The sequence below is a fragment of the Pinus tabuliformis genome, chromosome 4_2, assembly GCF_031772625.1.
Source record: "Pinus tabuliformis cultivar Carrire ecotype Pingquan chromosome 4_2, CPIR1, whole genome shotgun sequence".
NCBI classification, from domain to species: domain Eukaryota; kingdom Viridiplantae; phylum Streptophyta; class Pinopsida; order Pinales; family Pinaceae; genus Pinus; species Pinus tabuliformis.
In genome coordinates, this window is record NC_142304.1 from 133,520,686 (window position 1) to 133,537,091 (window position 16,406).

The 16,406-nt window shown below is 35.7% G+C and overlaps 1 pseudogene; it reads left to right on the forward strand.

Annotated features, from left to right (window-relative positions):
• The first annotated feature begins 1,746 nt into the window (after positions 1-1,746).
• On the forward strand, positions 1,747-4,884 carry LOC149168588 (serine hydroxymethyltransferase 3, chloroplastic-like; annotated as a pseudogene).
• Positions 4,885-16,406: the final 11,522 nt, after the last annotated feature.

Here is a 16,406-nt window from a genome sequence, read left to right on the forward strand (position 1 = left end):
AGTTAAGCGAAGAGAGAAATGGTTTATATACTAGGTTTCTATGCATTTATCATAAGAGACCTATTGACATGAGACCAGCATTCTTTTGTATAGTCTTGTCAGTCTTGTCAGTCATGCTTTCAGGTCTTTCAGGTACTAAGTTCTTTGGGTCCCCACATGTCCTTAGGACCAATAAGGGATGGGATAACATGAGTCAGTGCAACTCATGCCCCAAATTTACTTTTTACCTATTGATGTAAGTATTTTTTTACCATTTATCACCAACAAAACTCTACCATAACATAACCCAACTTGAAGACAACACTTCTCATCTTCATGTTACATAAATGATATATGAATCCCCCTACTTTACTTTCCTGGGACCAACATCCCTTCTTGGTAGGTCTCTCCACCATACCACTAATCACACAATAGACACACACTAGTACCCACATTCTATAAATATCTCTAGTCTCAGTTATTGGTGTCCCTGTCACACTCGACCAATACAATCTTGCAGGTCTATTCTTTATCATATCTTTATTTTTTTTTATTTTGTGTATTTAACTTTAACACCATCCTAGAGTAAAGAGTTAGTGTCCTTTAGATTTGATCTTTGATTGGAAATGAAGTCGGATTTGATGAAACTGGGACCTATTTATTTTCATGACATAAATAGTCTCCTAGTATTAAATGATAAATAACTAATTTAAGAACCCTAACGCTAAGCAGCAATGGGCATATTCAAGTACATGAAATTTCATTGATGTCTATCTCTGATATCTTAGAAAATTTTAGCAGTTTGTTTGCTGCTTATTTAGAGGATTTTGACAAGTTTGAAATTTTTAGTTTGTTTTGGTCATATTTTTTAGTCGCTTAACTCATTTCATGCATAGATCAATATATCTAGTTTTATTTTTATAATTATTATTGTTTTCTTTATATATTTGGTGGTTTGAGGAAATATATTTGATTTCCTTTCACTTTGTGGCATGATTTCAGCATCTTCACCTTTTAGAATATAGTAAAATATTATTCTTATTTTATATTTTCTTGGAAAAGAATTATTGATATTTGGAAAGGGAAATGAGCCCGGGGTAGCTAAGAGAATAGAAAAATGGTCTATGTACTACGTTCTTGCACATTCATTGTAGGAGACCTATTGGCATGAAATCGACATTCCTTTTATGCAATTACACTTTTGATGCCATAGGATAGCTCTTGTTTCAGGTGCAAATGTATTCATTGCAGGTCATAATGGGCAGTGGATCAGTAGGGATGGACTTGTTGGGTCAATATAATTTGAACCCAACTACAAATTTGATGCCCAAAACTTCACAACAAGTTTTGGGGTTTCACTGGTAATAAAAAAAGCGGAAAATTAGGAGGTTTGAGGCTGTGCCCATCATATAAACCTTTTTTTTATCACAGCAAGCTTGACAATGTGAAATCCTTTGGCGTTCATGCTAGCGCAACCCTGCAACTTCCCAGGTGTGCATGTTGTTCGAAATTCACGCTATGATTTATTTATTTATGTATTTGTTTTTGGTTGAAATTGCTACATGTATAGATAGCATGTATGACATCCTTGATCATCCAGCCATTTGAAGACCAAGTGAAGAAATCACGTATCATAGTTGAATATAGTTTAACTTGGAGGTGCTTAGAAGATTCATTTGTGAATTGAGTTGTTGCAAATGAGCCTCTTATCTTCATTTAATGAACTATGTCAAATAACTCAGTATGATTTATAGTTTTATTGAGTTAATGGTTAGTGAATGGCTTGATAAAGACTTTGTTCTTGATTTGGACTCCCCTGGGATGCCAACAAATAGAAATTGTAGACCTCAATAATACAATTAATGCTCCTGTCAAACCATGCCTCAGTTACCGATGGTACTAAATTTATTGTGATTTCTTTATCTAGTTTGTAAACTACTCCATGCAGGCGGAAAGCAGAGCTTTGTAGATCCTCCTCTGAGTGAGATCGATCATGAAATGAATGTGATAATTGAGAAAGAAAAGCAGTCGCAACTCAATGCCTTGGAACTTATTTATTCTGAAAATTTTACATCCTAGGCGGTTATGGAAGTTGTTGGATCATGTCTAACAAACAAGTATTCAGAAGGACTCTCTGGTAAGAGGTAAGTTCCTGAAGATATTTCTTGGAATGTGAAGAATGGCACCATCATGATTTTGATTGTGTCTGAGCAACTTTACAGTTTCTTCTTGCCACTTGGTATTTTTTTCTTGTTAAACTAGACTTCTCTTAGATTTTGTACCTGTACTTTTTAGTTTGAATGTTTGACATGTGTGTAATGGTTTCTAGGTTCAGCATTATAGTGTAGAGACCTATAGTTGTTGCATGAGTATCTGTTATCATAATGAAGGATACAGTTGTTGGACACTTTTCTATATTTATTCACTATTGTGTTGGGTTGGGATTTATGCCATGCAGATAATATGTTGGCAGTGAATTCATTGACGAAAGTGACAGGCTTTGCTCACAGAGGTCCCTAGAAGCATTCCATCTTGACAACAGTACATGGGGTGTTAATTTTCAACCATTATCTCAATCCCTAGCTACTTTTGTTGTTTATACAACTCTCCTCCAACCACGTCATCGCATTATGGTGTGTATGGTTCTGAACTACAAACCTCCTTTGATAAGATTATCATTCCTATTTGGGCATGTAACATGTGAAAAATTTCTTTGCAATGTTTAGGGTTTGGACTTACCACATGGAGGGCATCTGTCTCATGGATTCATGACAACAAAATAGTGTGTATCTGCTACACCAATTTACTTTGAATCAATGCCATATCGTTTAGATGAGTCCACAGATGAGGTCACATTTCCATTCTAATAATAATTAGGAGGGAAACAATTCCATGATTGACAAATATTGAACCAATATTTTGGGGAAGTGTTCAAAGTGTTAATTGTTGGGTTTGTTTTCTTGAGTTATAGGATTCATTAACTATGAGATGCTTGAGAAGAATGCCACCCTTTTTAGGATCAAGCTTATCATTGTTGGTGCTAGTGAATATCCCTGAGATATTGATTACCCTCGCATGAGGTAGGTATTGAATTTCAGTATTTCTACAGATCTTATAATGGCAGTCCTTTCAAAAATTTCTCTTTCCAGCAATGTTTATTCTAGCAGATTTTATTAATATGTTCTTATAGTATGTAATGTTGGATTTTTTTATGATTTTTAGTACTAAAAAGTTTGTGGTTTAGGAAGATTTCCAATACAATTGGGGCATACTTAATGATGGACACAGAACATATAAGTGGTCTCATCGTTGCTTCTATAATGGTCAGTCCATTTGATTTTTTTGATGTAGTAACAACTACAACGCACAAGGTGAGTTGATGTTATTAATTTTCTCTGCACTTCACTCTTTCAATTAAAAATATGACTATATTAGATGGGCTTTTTTGGATCTATCTTAATGCAATATATCTATGTCATTCCCCCTTGTAGAAGAAAAGGAATCCCATTAATGTTCAAGAAACAACGAAGAACTAAAACAAATATGCCATTCCCATCATAGGAGGAGTGATTATAGAGTTAAGAGGTGTAGATTTTCCTTTTGATTCTCTTACATGTTCTTTGAATCAGTTTCCTGTTTTCATTTTTTTATGTTTTTCCATTTCTTATCACTACTATATCAAAGCTTTGATGAAACTCATTATGTTTCCTTGAATTGTTTGTCAATTGTTTCACTTTTTTCCTTTCATTTTTATCTTTTTGATATTTTTCATTCTGGAATATTTTTGGATTGGAGGGTTGTGATTTTTAGTCTTTAAGAGGTCCTTGGGGAGGCATGATATTCTTTAGGAAGGAATCATTATTGGGGGTCGACCTAGAGACAACCATCAACAATGTAGTTTTTCCAAGGTTACAGGTCAATCTGAGTTCTCCTTCCTTTCCTCCATCATCCATATTGTTCTCTTACTCACTAATATCATAATATTGGATATATCAATTTTTTGTATCATTTTGTTTCTAAAAGATACATGAAATAATTTGTGGATTTCTAGGGAGGACCACATAACCATACCATAGGAGGGTTGGTTGTTTGTTTAAAACAGGTTGTAACTACAAAGTTCAAGGCTTATCAATTACAGGTGTAGCACTTTCACATGTCTAAGCTTCTGTAAAATTCATGCATGCGAATTATTTTTTGAATGGATTTTGTTTCTTATCAAAGGTAAAATAGTTTTAGTAAGTTGTAGCAAATTGTCGAGCCCTTGCAAACATCCTAATGGATTTGGGTTACAATTTGGTGTCTGGTGGTAGTGAAAATCACCTAGTTCTAGTTTATTTGAGGCCCTTGGTAAGGATCCTATGTTCATATGTTGGAGTACACAACCTACTTGTATATTGATTTCTATTGGATTTAGCTAGTTGAATGTAGCATGGTATATATCAATGGGCTTGGATAGGGCATTGATGGTGCAAGAGTAGAGAACGTTTTGGATGTTGCTTCTATCACACTGAACAAGAATTTTGTACCAGGTTTCATGAATTTTTTCTTTGTATATTTAGATGTAAGGGATTCATTGATTTTCCTTTCTCCATGAGATGATATAGCTTACTTTCATACCTTACATTTTTAGGTGATAAAAGTGTTATGGTTCCTGGTGGTATACACATAGGGACTCATGCATTAACTACCCGTGGGTTTCTTGAGGATGACTTTATTAAGGTTGCAGATTTTATCCATGAGGAGATGCAGATAGCCATTAAGGCTAAGGGCTCTGTTAAAAGTACAAAATTAAAATATTTTATAGAATATATTAAGTCAGACAATTTCCAGCTATGAAATAGCATTATTGATATCAAAAAGCAGGTTGAATCATTTGCTAGCCAATTTCCATTGTCTAGTATTTGAACTGAAAATATTAGTTCGAGATATGACATGCTCACAAGATTAGAAGTGTCCTTTATTAACTTTTAGGTTGGGCTTCAGTGACGATAACCAGGTTGGTAATATTTGGTTCCATGTGTATATTATAATGATGAATAATGTTTTAAGCTGAATATTGTCTGAATTTATGTGCTTTCCCAGCATTGGCATTAACAGATTCTATTCTGATGTGTTGGATGTTGAGTTTGCCATTTTATTTATTGCCAATTATGTACAACTCTCTTTTTGTTCATCACAAGAATTTTGGGTTGAAAAATATTGATAACTTGTATGGAAGCTATTATAGCAGTTATTTATGTGGTGTGACTATGGATATTTTATATTGCCTGGAAAGCAATATTCCATACTTCTCAAGGGCCCAGGTATTGAGCCAATTACACATTTTCATAAAGTGTGTTCACTAAGATACTTCTACACATGCACAGATTCCATGTATACATGACACATTTGCAATCAATTGGGCTTCTAATATTTGATTGTTACATTCATCATCTCACATAGGCTAGCAAGAATTGGTCCCATTTGTAGATTATAGCAATGAACCATGTTAAGATCTGTATTTTTCTTAAATTTATGTGCTTTCCCAGAATAAGCATACAAATTTTCTTTTCGTGTGATGGATGTTGAGTTTTCTATTTTATTTATTGGCAAAAAATGTCTACACAATTTGTATGGTACACCCTTTCAATCCTTCATTTTCCTGAGCAGTTATTTAGACTCTCTTATATTGGTTAGGACTAATTAATAGGAACAATAGGCATAAAGACTTGGGTAGGAATAAATAGAAAGAAAGTTCTACTGTTACATTTATTGTACACGCCCTTTATAAAATGAATTTACCATCCTATCCATGGTTTAAAGATAGAATTGACGTAGCTTGAGTAGGTATTTACACAGGGTTTGATTACTGAATTTACCACTTTACACACCCTTTCTATGTTTTATTTGACTGGTTGACTACTCTTACTGTTTTGAATTATATTAGTATTAGTTAGTATATTAGATCGATTGGGACTTACATTATCAGGAAGCTACATCCTGAGTTTATTGAGTCTATAGAATCAAGCTCTCATTTAGTCTATAGGACAGAGGAATGCAAAGTATATAGAGACAAATTTGAGAGCCAAAAACACAAAAAAATAAGTGGAGTATTTGATCCAATTACTATTGGATTCACTTTTTCCAAACAAGTGTATAGATAATTTGTTATGTAGTTTTATGGGGTAAAGAAACAAGTGCAAGGATTGTTGGATTAAGGATGTGAGATGTGATGTGATGTGCTTGAGGACTATAAAATATACCATGACTGGGTGGTATCTATTTTGCAAAAATTTCATAGGCCTTCTAACTCGTCCCATACAATAAGAAACCCCTTGTGGAGGCATGTCAGTCCACAAGAGGTGAACATGTCACTTGGGGGAGTTGAACCCTAGTGGGTGTGATAACAACACCCCTCTTTCACTAACCAGGTAAGACCATGTTAACAACATTGTTTAGCTTTTGATTTAATAGTCTTTTGGCCTTAATTGTCTTAACAGGAGATGGTATTATTCAATGGAATCATAGTATCTAAATGATGAGCGTGGATTAAGTGTTTTCTCAAAATATTTGACTCTTGAATGCTCAAATTTTTGTGTGACCACCAAATGCAAGGCCTTTCAACCAACTTGACGTTCAAAGTAGCGCAAATTATAGTGAGTGCAGTCTCACATTGCTAGAGATTGTTTTCAATTGGAAGTGCTAAAAAGAATAATGGGAGTTTTCCAAATTGGGATTGTGAAACATATGAGTAACTGCTTCTATACCTTGGTGAACTTTCATTTGCAATAAATGATGTTCTAATATGCATAACCCCAAGTCCATATAGAGCCAAATGTTCCTTTCCCCTTGTGCATTTGATCAGACATGAATAGGTAATGCTTATCTTTCATTTCTTTCCATGACCCACTCCTAAGTTTGCAATCTATAATGAAAAGGAGTAAATTATTCAACTATGTTCAAAATGACCATTAATCAAATCAATCTGCTAGGGCCATTAAACATTTTAGAAACACCGGCATTAGATAGGAGCAACTAAGAGCCCCTAGATCATAATTAAATCAATCCTAGACACATATATCATCATTCTGCATATGCAATCTATGCCAATGACCATTCACCACTCAACTTTAAAATGGAATGCTATACATTTAATCTATGATTCATGGAAGCACCATTGCGACAACTCAGTTTACAATACTGCTCTCTAGATCACTGTCATAATTTCAGACAATGTATCTTTATTCTTGGGACTCGTGAATCAAGATTTCCAGTGGAGCATTATAAATCTAAACCATCATTAATGGAAGCACCATTTCTTCAACTCAGTTTAAAATACTTCTCTATAGGTCACTGCAAACATTTCTCTTACCTCGAATCTTTAGTTAGGGATCAACACTATTTCATAAACTTTCTCCTTTTAAAGTTTTGTTTCTTGTCACCTATGTTTACCTTAAAGTTTTTCATTTCCTAGTTGTTATGCACTGCATAAACCTCTATTATTCTACAATATTTTTTCGTTTAATGTTTTTCTATCATGCATGAGGAAATAGCGTTGCTCTTGTGAGGGTAAGAATTCAAGTGACAAGGGTCGATCATCTACAACACTCAGCCTCAAATGAGGAGTTAAATGATATAGGTTTTGAATAGCATAACGATATAAAAGATGAAGAGCATATGATGTATATGTTGAAGCTAGTGCTTCTGCATGAATTATAGTGCGAGGTGCAAGTTTAACCAAGAATATTAGTGTTAACAAAGGCCGAACTAAAGAGGATATGCTGAAGGAAATTGATGATGTTGACTTCAACGGATGCTTAATAAGAGTTGTAGTGAGAAAATATGGAACTCGCCAAAATCAATACATTATTTCCTAAATACCTCATGCAAGGAAGAAGAAGAAAGGGGTTGTTACAGTTTTAATTGAACAAAAGGATGAAATAGTTGATTGGCATAAGGAGATACTTGAAATTGGCCATGACCTAGAGTTGATACAACTTAAGGCTAACGTTGCTCCACTTTGAGTCCATTCAAAGATGGATTTTTGGGAAATCAAGGTGTGTAGGAGTTAAGAAAATATACAAAGAGCTGGAATTATGAACAATTGAAAGCCTAAATAGAGGCAATTATGGAAAACATGATAGGCATACATAGTGTTGCCATTGCTTAGACATTACTCATAAGTTTCAAACCCTAGAAGTGTGTTTGGTCCTTTTAAGAATTATTTAAGGTTTGAGAGAATAAATTGGATGGAAAAGAACCCATGGAGAGAGGTAAAAAGGTTTGAAATGATTGAAATTGCTAGCATATCTATTGAAAGGACCTTGACACCCTTTAATATTAATGCGGAATGTAGGTGCAATGGAATTTGGCTATTCAATTATGATGGTGTTACCAATTATGAGGCTTGTAGCCAAGTTTTTGAAATACCTGGTGATAAATATGCCAAAGTTGTTATAAAAATGTTGAGTCTACCTCAAGCATGTTATCGTCTATTAGGTGATGATGATGAACATGGCAATGCTACTTACGAATATGATGGAGAAATTCAAGAAAAAATACTAGTTGTTGATCACAAAAACCACATACAAATTTTGATCTTATTTTGTAATGCTTGAGTCCTGGGCGAGGTTCATGAAAAAGGCCATAATTACAGCCATGTGTTTCCATAACCATATTTGAATACCTTTGTTTGAGTTGATGGACATTATTTCCCTTCATTCCATCCCTTTTATGTAGGAGTTCGTGAACTCCCATCTGACATCTAATCACATAGATGAGTGGTGATGGTGTGTTGGGAGTAGTTGGTGGTATCAATGTTGTTCTTATAAAACCACATGGGGTTGTGTATGTTGAATATAGTTGAAGAAGGTTTTCATCCACGATGATTTGTATGATGTATAACCTTCAACAATGGCAGCAATTGCAGTGTATGATTTTCAATGACAATAGTAAGAGCACTTTGTCTTGTAATGGAAACATACAATCGTTTTGCAAGAAATATGGTGAATATGAAAAATTTTAATGGGATTTGGAAATGGTGCTTGCTACAATTAGTATGGTGCATCAATAATAAAGAGGATAAGAAATGGAGTATATATAGAAAGAGTGAAATGGAGGATAAGACATGGAGTATGAAGATGATGATGATGATTCTTGCAAATAGAACTTGCAATAGGATGTACAATGTTTATTTGTTGTGATGATTTTTGTATAGATACATTAATCCTTCCAATCGTTTTAGGTATCTTGGAATTATTTGTTTCTCAATCTAGTTTCAGATCTTTATTAAATTATTGCTATTCATATTTAGTGCCTGTGTACTTGAAAACACTTATGAACCAAAAAAAAAAATTCCTCCTTTTTTTCCTTTATTTTTTCATTTTTCCTGTCAAGCTATTGTTGCCATTTCTGGTTTTCACTAGTTCCTGTTGCTTCCCTGAAAATCGTTGTATCAACATTGGGGGATAACAACCCGGTCCGGACCTTAATATAGCTCCTTTTCCATTTGGGATGGTGGCTCCGACTGAATATAATGGGACCAGTTTCCCAATAATGAATAAAAGGGGATGGATGAGTGATTGGTTTCTAATAAATGATAATGAGTGGATGACTTAATCTAACAGCGAAAACATAAATGACTATTCTATCCCGGGAGGCTTCTATTCTTTTAAGTGCAACACTTGATGATCTTTGTTCATCAATAGGCATATAGATGACTCTACACAATAAACATAGACATTCATTTACTTAATGATTGCTTTGCTCAAATAGTTGAACAAAGTGATTAACAAAACATTGTTACACTTATCCTTTTATATTACCGATACATGTATGATAAAAGAAAAGCATGTTGTAAACATCCAGTAGTGGAAATTGTAAAGAATGTTGTTAAAAACACATGCATATATCTGATAATAGCAAGAGCGATCAAACAACAATTCACATAAAAAAAAATGAACTCAGACATAGATAGTAGTACCATATGAGCTGCAAATCATTCCCAACATCTATCGCTATTTGAATTCCTTCTTCTGATTCAGAAATACTTTTAAATAAAGGCAGTAGTGCACATCCACATAAAAGCTTCGTTATCAAAATTGGAATAATTGGCCCAGTCTTTATAAAAAAATATGCCTGAAGTACAGTAGTGCAACTTCAGGTTTAAGTCATATACAAAAACTTACAACCCTTTCCAATGCATTGAAAGGGTCTATAAATACTTGATTAAAACTAACTAACTATGAAATTAAAATGCTACTTAATTGGTACAACTTGATTTGGAGTATCTTCCTCATAGCAATCTGGCAGTCGGCAGCATGATTCATCACTTTGGTTGTTTGCCTTTCGACCTGAGTTGGCATATTGCTAGCATTGGTTCCACTTCTGGAGGTCGGTTGAGACGAGAATTGAGTTGAGCAGCATAGGTGGCATCTTGTATATCGGGAATGATACACCCGATTGCATCTATCAGGCACTTGAGAGCGGCTCTCTGGCTGTATGGTTTTACTAGGAACAACCAATAGGTGTCCCAAGTCAAATTGTTAATACCTGCGATCAATCTCCCATTCTTTTCCAGCTCTTGATAACATGACTGCTCCAATGTTTTAGCCGATAGTAATTTACCTAGGGTACATTGAGATATCATGTTAGATAAGTAGAGAGTATCATTAATCAATTCAACCAAATTACTTGTGGTTAATTTGCATCTGGAAATTTCTCTCTCTGCCTTCATTAACTTGGACTTCCATTCCATAAATAAGATCTCTTTATGGGATTCTAAGATTTTTGGCAAATTAGCTACCTGTCCCTCATCAGTGTCTTGCCACTCAAGAAAATTGGTCAAGGTCTCATCGGCTTGCTCCAAGTCTGTTCTAGCATCAACTGATTTATCGATTATTGATGTTGTTATGCCATATAAGGGTTCTGCTTGAGCGATTTTCTGACATAATAGTCTTATTTGTGTTACGAATGCTTTGTTAATCTGTAGTGCTTCTGCTCTGAACTCAGCAGGCTGTGGAAGATTCTTGGACTTTTCTATTTGGCTTGATAATTGAGAAATTTGCTCATCTTTCGACTTCACCATCTGTTCATTCATTTCTTTTAATTTTGCCAATGCTTCCGACAGCTCTTTCTGCTTTTGAATTGCACTTGAATCAATCCTTTGTTTCTCTTCCTGTAATTGTTTATTCAATTGATTGTTTATTTGTTGTTGCGTAGACAACTGTTGTTCGAGTTGCTCTGCTTTCTGTTGTGCCTCTGATAACTGTGCTTGCAGTGAGGCGATTGCTTGGTCCTTTTCTCTTAACAGATTAGTCACTTTTGATGCCTTGTCCATGGTGGCCGCCGAATAGGCTCCAGCATATTGGGACAATTTTGTTAGGTCATCAGAAGGATCAAATTCCTCTTTCCAAACCACATTGGCTGTCACTGTTTGTTCAGGGAATAGGGAAGGTTGATCAATCCTTCTCCTTTTCCGCTGTCATTTTACTACAGCCCTATGCTTTGGGCTGTAAAAGACATCCAATGGAGGTATATCCTCCACTTGCAAAACGATCTGATCCGAAGGATCTTTTGGAATTATCTCTATTTCAGTAGAAGGGGGTAGGCCGCTGGTTCCACTTGGAACCTCTTTTGATGTTGTATCCTGTGTATCAGCCGCTTTATATGTATCGGCTTCCTTTGAGCTTTCAAGATTGCTTATGATTGAATCGAATTGCTGCCATTCCTGGAGCAACTTCGGGTCAATCTGGGCATCGACATTCACTTCTGTGCTGCTCTTCTCCTACTCTTTTCCCTGTATTTCCTCCTGCTCTTTCCTCTGCACTTCTTCCTGCTCTTTCCTCTGGACTTCCTCCTGCTCTTTTGTTTGGATTTCTCCAGCAATTTCTGATATAGCAGGAGGTTCATTGGTAAGTCACTGTTCAGGCTCGCTTGACTGTGTCATTGGAGCCGTTGCTAACAGATCTAGAGGCAGAGTTTGCAACCTTTGTTCTCTAAGTCTGTTAAATTCAACTAACCCGTCATCATGATATCTCATTCTAGCTAGTGCTTGAACTTGAAATAGCAACTCGGCTGAGGAGAACAAGTCATCAAACTCATCATATTTATGTTCAAATTTAGTGAGTTTTGCCTGTTCAAGTGCATTGTAGGCGACTTTGTTTGGATCAAATCGCCTGTTAGGAAGAGTGGCGAGATTCAGTGCATTAATCTTATCTGCTTCTTTCTCTGCATGTTTATAGTCATGCAACGCGTAAACACCACACCTTAGAGGAAAAGGAGGCCAAACCTACTTCTTTTTATTCCTTAGAGTCTGTGTAACTCCTTCGGATGTAAGCTGATATGCTACCTCTCGAGCCAACAGTTTGTCGGGTGTATACAAAGGGAGGACATGAGGCTTGGCATGGTTGTCGAAAACTCTTACATAGGTGAATTTTTCTTCTCCGAACCATCTCCCTATGGCTGTCAAGTCAATCTCTGCTTGTGAGGAAATCTTAGGAGCAGGTTTGTCAAAAATGGCACAGTGAATGGGTAACATACATCCATTGCAAACTTGATATAGGTGGTGTTTATAGTGGGCTTTCCACAGCTTCTGATGGTATATATGAATGGGCATGGGGTCCTGTGGAGTCCATCTCCACCCCAGCACAGGAAATTCGGAATTAAAACAGAGGGTATCCAAGATGTAGGAACTATAGTAAAATGGGGGAATGAACCTTTCAGTAACGCGGGATTTATTTCTGAATTCAAGAATAGCTGTTGCTAATTTATCAGACAGTATATTTCCCCAATCCCTTATTTCACTATTTCATGCTGCTTCCATTAAAGGTACCATTTCTATAGTGAAGTTTGAGGAATCATGTAACCCCCACATCATTACTCCAACATAACAATAACGAGAACACAAGGAATCGACAGAGTACTTACCCAAAGACTCATGCTTGTGTTTTGCTGGGTTTTACCTCCAATCCCATATGGGTTCTGATTCAATGTAATTTTCATTTCTGAACTTCTCCAGAAATGCTTTGTTGTACTTCTTCTCCGATGTAGGCAAATGGTACATTTGCCTCAAATCATCGGGTTGAAATGAGCCGAACACTCTCCCGTCGATGGTGCAAAATGTTCTGTTTGTGATCGGGATTTCTTCAATTACCCATCTTACCACATCCGTATATGGGAGAATTTTCTCTCGAGCTGCTATCCGATGAAGGTAAGAGTCGGCTAAATCCTTTAGAGTAGCATCAGACTTCCGGGTCAGGTCTGTTGTGGCTTGCACTGTTGTTACCTCAAGCTCTTCGGCCTCAATCAGATTATAGATGCTCAACCAAGTAGTTTTACCGAGTCCTAGACATGTGGTGTCCGAGATCAGTCCCTTTTTGCTTGGTCCTGGATCGGCAATGTGTTGTCCTGTTACTGCGGAAGCGGAAGCTGTTCCAGTTTTCTTAGATTTATTCCCCATTTGGCTTGAATTTGCTGCTTCGGAGGAGTTCTGCACATAAGAGAAAATGAACGTAATGCGGAGAATTGGTGGCGCAAACCAAATACGAACGAGATATATTAATCAATGAATAATGGAGGATTAACTTAAGGTGGCCGCGGATACAATCTCTGAAGAGATTTTAGCCTTACTGTTTCATTAAATGGCCATTAAAACCTGTCAATCCTTTAAATGCTCATCATATCGTTTCTTGGTCGAATAATTCATTTAAGCGTGGCTTTGATGTTTTGGCGGTTGAGCGTAAGTGAATCACTATCGGGAAGAGAAAGGCCTTTAATACTAATTAACCATAATATGTCCCGGCCTTATCAATCTTTTTTGAAATCTGTGCCTAGCTTTATCGCAATCGGCGATTGGGGGAATGCTTAAGTTTTTATATTGGTGTCCTTTCGGAATCCCTGATCACCGATAGCGATATCGCCAATTCGCATCGGGAGTTTTTAAAAGAGGGCTTTAGATGCATGCATGCTACATTCCCCGATCGTCGATAGCGATATCGCATCGGAGCAAGGAGAGGGGTCTTTTTTTATGATCGCTTGCCTTCCCGATATCCGATAGTCATTTGTGCATTGTCGCATCGGGGAAAACCAATGGGTCTTATGTTGTGCATCCTTTGTTATTGCGATATGCAATCTTGAGATCACTTTATCGCAATAATAAAGGATTATTCATTTTTTATTATAAGACCAATTATGTGATTTATCAAAAAGGTTTATAATGTTTTATTTCTTTTCGGACCTTTTGAATAATGATAAGTTGATACCAATTTAATCTAAAAGGGACCCATTTCATATTATAGTTTTGAAAATAAAAATTTTATGAAATGGGGGGTTGTTGTAGAGCACAACAATTGGCGATTCGCTGGGAGAAACAGTTATCTCTGAGAAATATTGAAATACTTAGACTTTCTTCAAATAGGAATCTTATCAAAGAGGAAAATTCTAATATAACTAGGTATATATACATTCCGAATGAAATAAAAGCTATTTTTGCTAATTTCTTCTCTTGTTAAAATTAGTTACATTCTAAGTTTTAAATTGGCCTCTATTGGTTGATAATGATAAAACAGAAAACCTTTCCAAATCAACCTTTTTAATTGACTCCTTTTTCATAGGTAGAGCCTCTGCTGCCAGCAAACGTTCATAGTTTCGACAGGGATACCTTTTAACCATTTTATTGTCCATTATCCCATCCATTTCAGAGTATGATTAAAATAATGAATTCAAAACATGCTTTCATATTTTGTATCTCTTTTTGATTTTCTATTATTTTGTAAGATAAAAAGCCATTGTCCTGGTTTGGTGGCCAGCTGATTGAAAATGCCATTCACTAGTAGTAATCTAACCAAACAAGCTGGCTCGTGATGAAACCCCTTGTCTTATGATTCTAAGCCATTACCCTATTTTGGTATGCAGTGTTGGTAATGTCGATTAAACTATTTCCCGATGATCATGGTAAGCAGGCTTGTAATAAGACCCCTTATCTTTTATATCAAATATTTTAGAATTACACTCTGAATAATCATAAACTTTGATGAATGGGATGGACAATTTTCTCCTTAAGAATGAATGGATGACAAGGTAAGAGTTGAAGATGCTGAAGTTGGATTAGTTTCTGTTTTGATATTGATAACCTTTTTTTGACCAATTTGAAAACCATAAAATGATTTACAATGCTTCTAAATCTTGAGAAGATTTCACAAAAATTGAAATGTGGTTTCAGAATGTGAATATACCTAATTTCTTAGAAATTGTCCCTTTTGTTTAAGGCTTCTATTATTTAAAAGTAAATATCAAAACTACTTCTTTGAGCAACTTTTCAATACAGCAAAGGGCCAATGGAAGATACCTTACAACTTTATTTTCTAATGGTCCTACAAACTACAAATTCTACTGAACTAAAAAGGGAGAATGGGTTACCTCCTTAATTGAAGAATTTCTTTAAGATGAGGCCATTAACAGGAAGAGAATCTCTCTTACCTAATAAATCTTGTAATATGAATTTCGAATGGCCTATCTTCTCGCAGATCTGAAATGGTCCAAGCCACATCCTCTGGAACTTGGTGTGTTTTCCTTTATCCTCATGGGCTTTGTCCCATTTCAGAACAGGATCACCAACTTGCAACTGTTTTGAACTGGATGAAGCTAAATCAAAAGATGACTTGATAATTTGTTGATGTTTTGCATGAGTAATTTTGGCCTTTTCTCTTTCTTCCTCTAATTTTAAGATTTGATCATGTCTAAGTTGAATAGAAGAAGAAGGGCTTTCTTCAATAAACTGAACTAGGGCTAGAGAAGGAAGGACAAGATTTGTTGGTAGCACTGCTTCTTTCCCATATACAAGATTGAATGGAGAAGAACCTATGGAAGCCTTTTGTGTTATCCTAACAGCCAATAGTGCGAATATTAAAGATTTGTGCCGGTTTTTATGATTCTGTTCGATAGTTTGCTTAATAATTTTCACTAGATTTTTATTGGTAGATTCTGCTAAACCATTACCCTAGGGATAGTAATTTGCAGAATATTTCAATTTAAACCCTCTTTTAATAGCGAAATCAAACATAGCATTTCAAGAGAAATAAGATGCATTATAAAAAACAAGAGCATTTGGGACACCAAACCTGGTAATGATGAATTGATCTATGGATTCCATAATTGCCTCAGAATTTGTTGTCTTTAAAGGAATCACTTCAACCCACTTAGTAAAATAATCAGTGGTAGTAAGGATATACTTATGTTGTTTGGACGAATGTGGAGTGATTTCTCCAATGATGTCCAATCCCTATTGCTCAAATGGTTGTTCAATGTTGACTGGTTGCAAAGGGAAAGCTGGTTTTCTTTGTCTTCTACTGGAAGTTTGACAACTTCGGCATTTCCTTACATATTCATGATCATATCTGAATAGGGTAGACCAATAGTATCCAACATGAATGATTTTGTGGGTTGTTGTG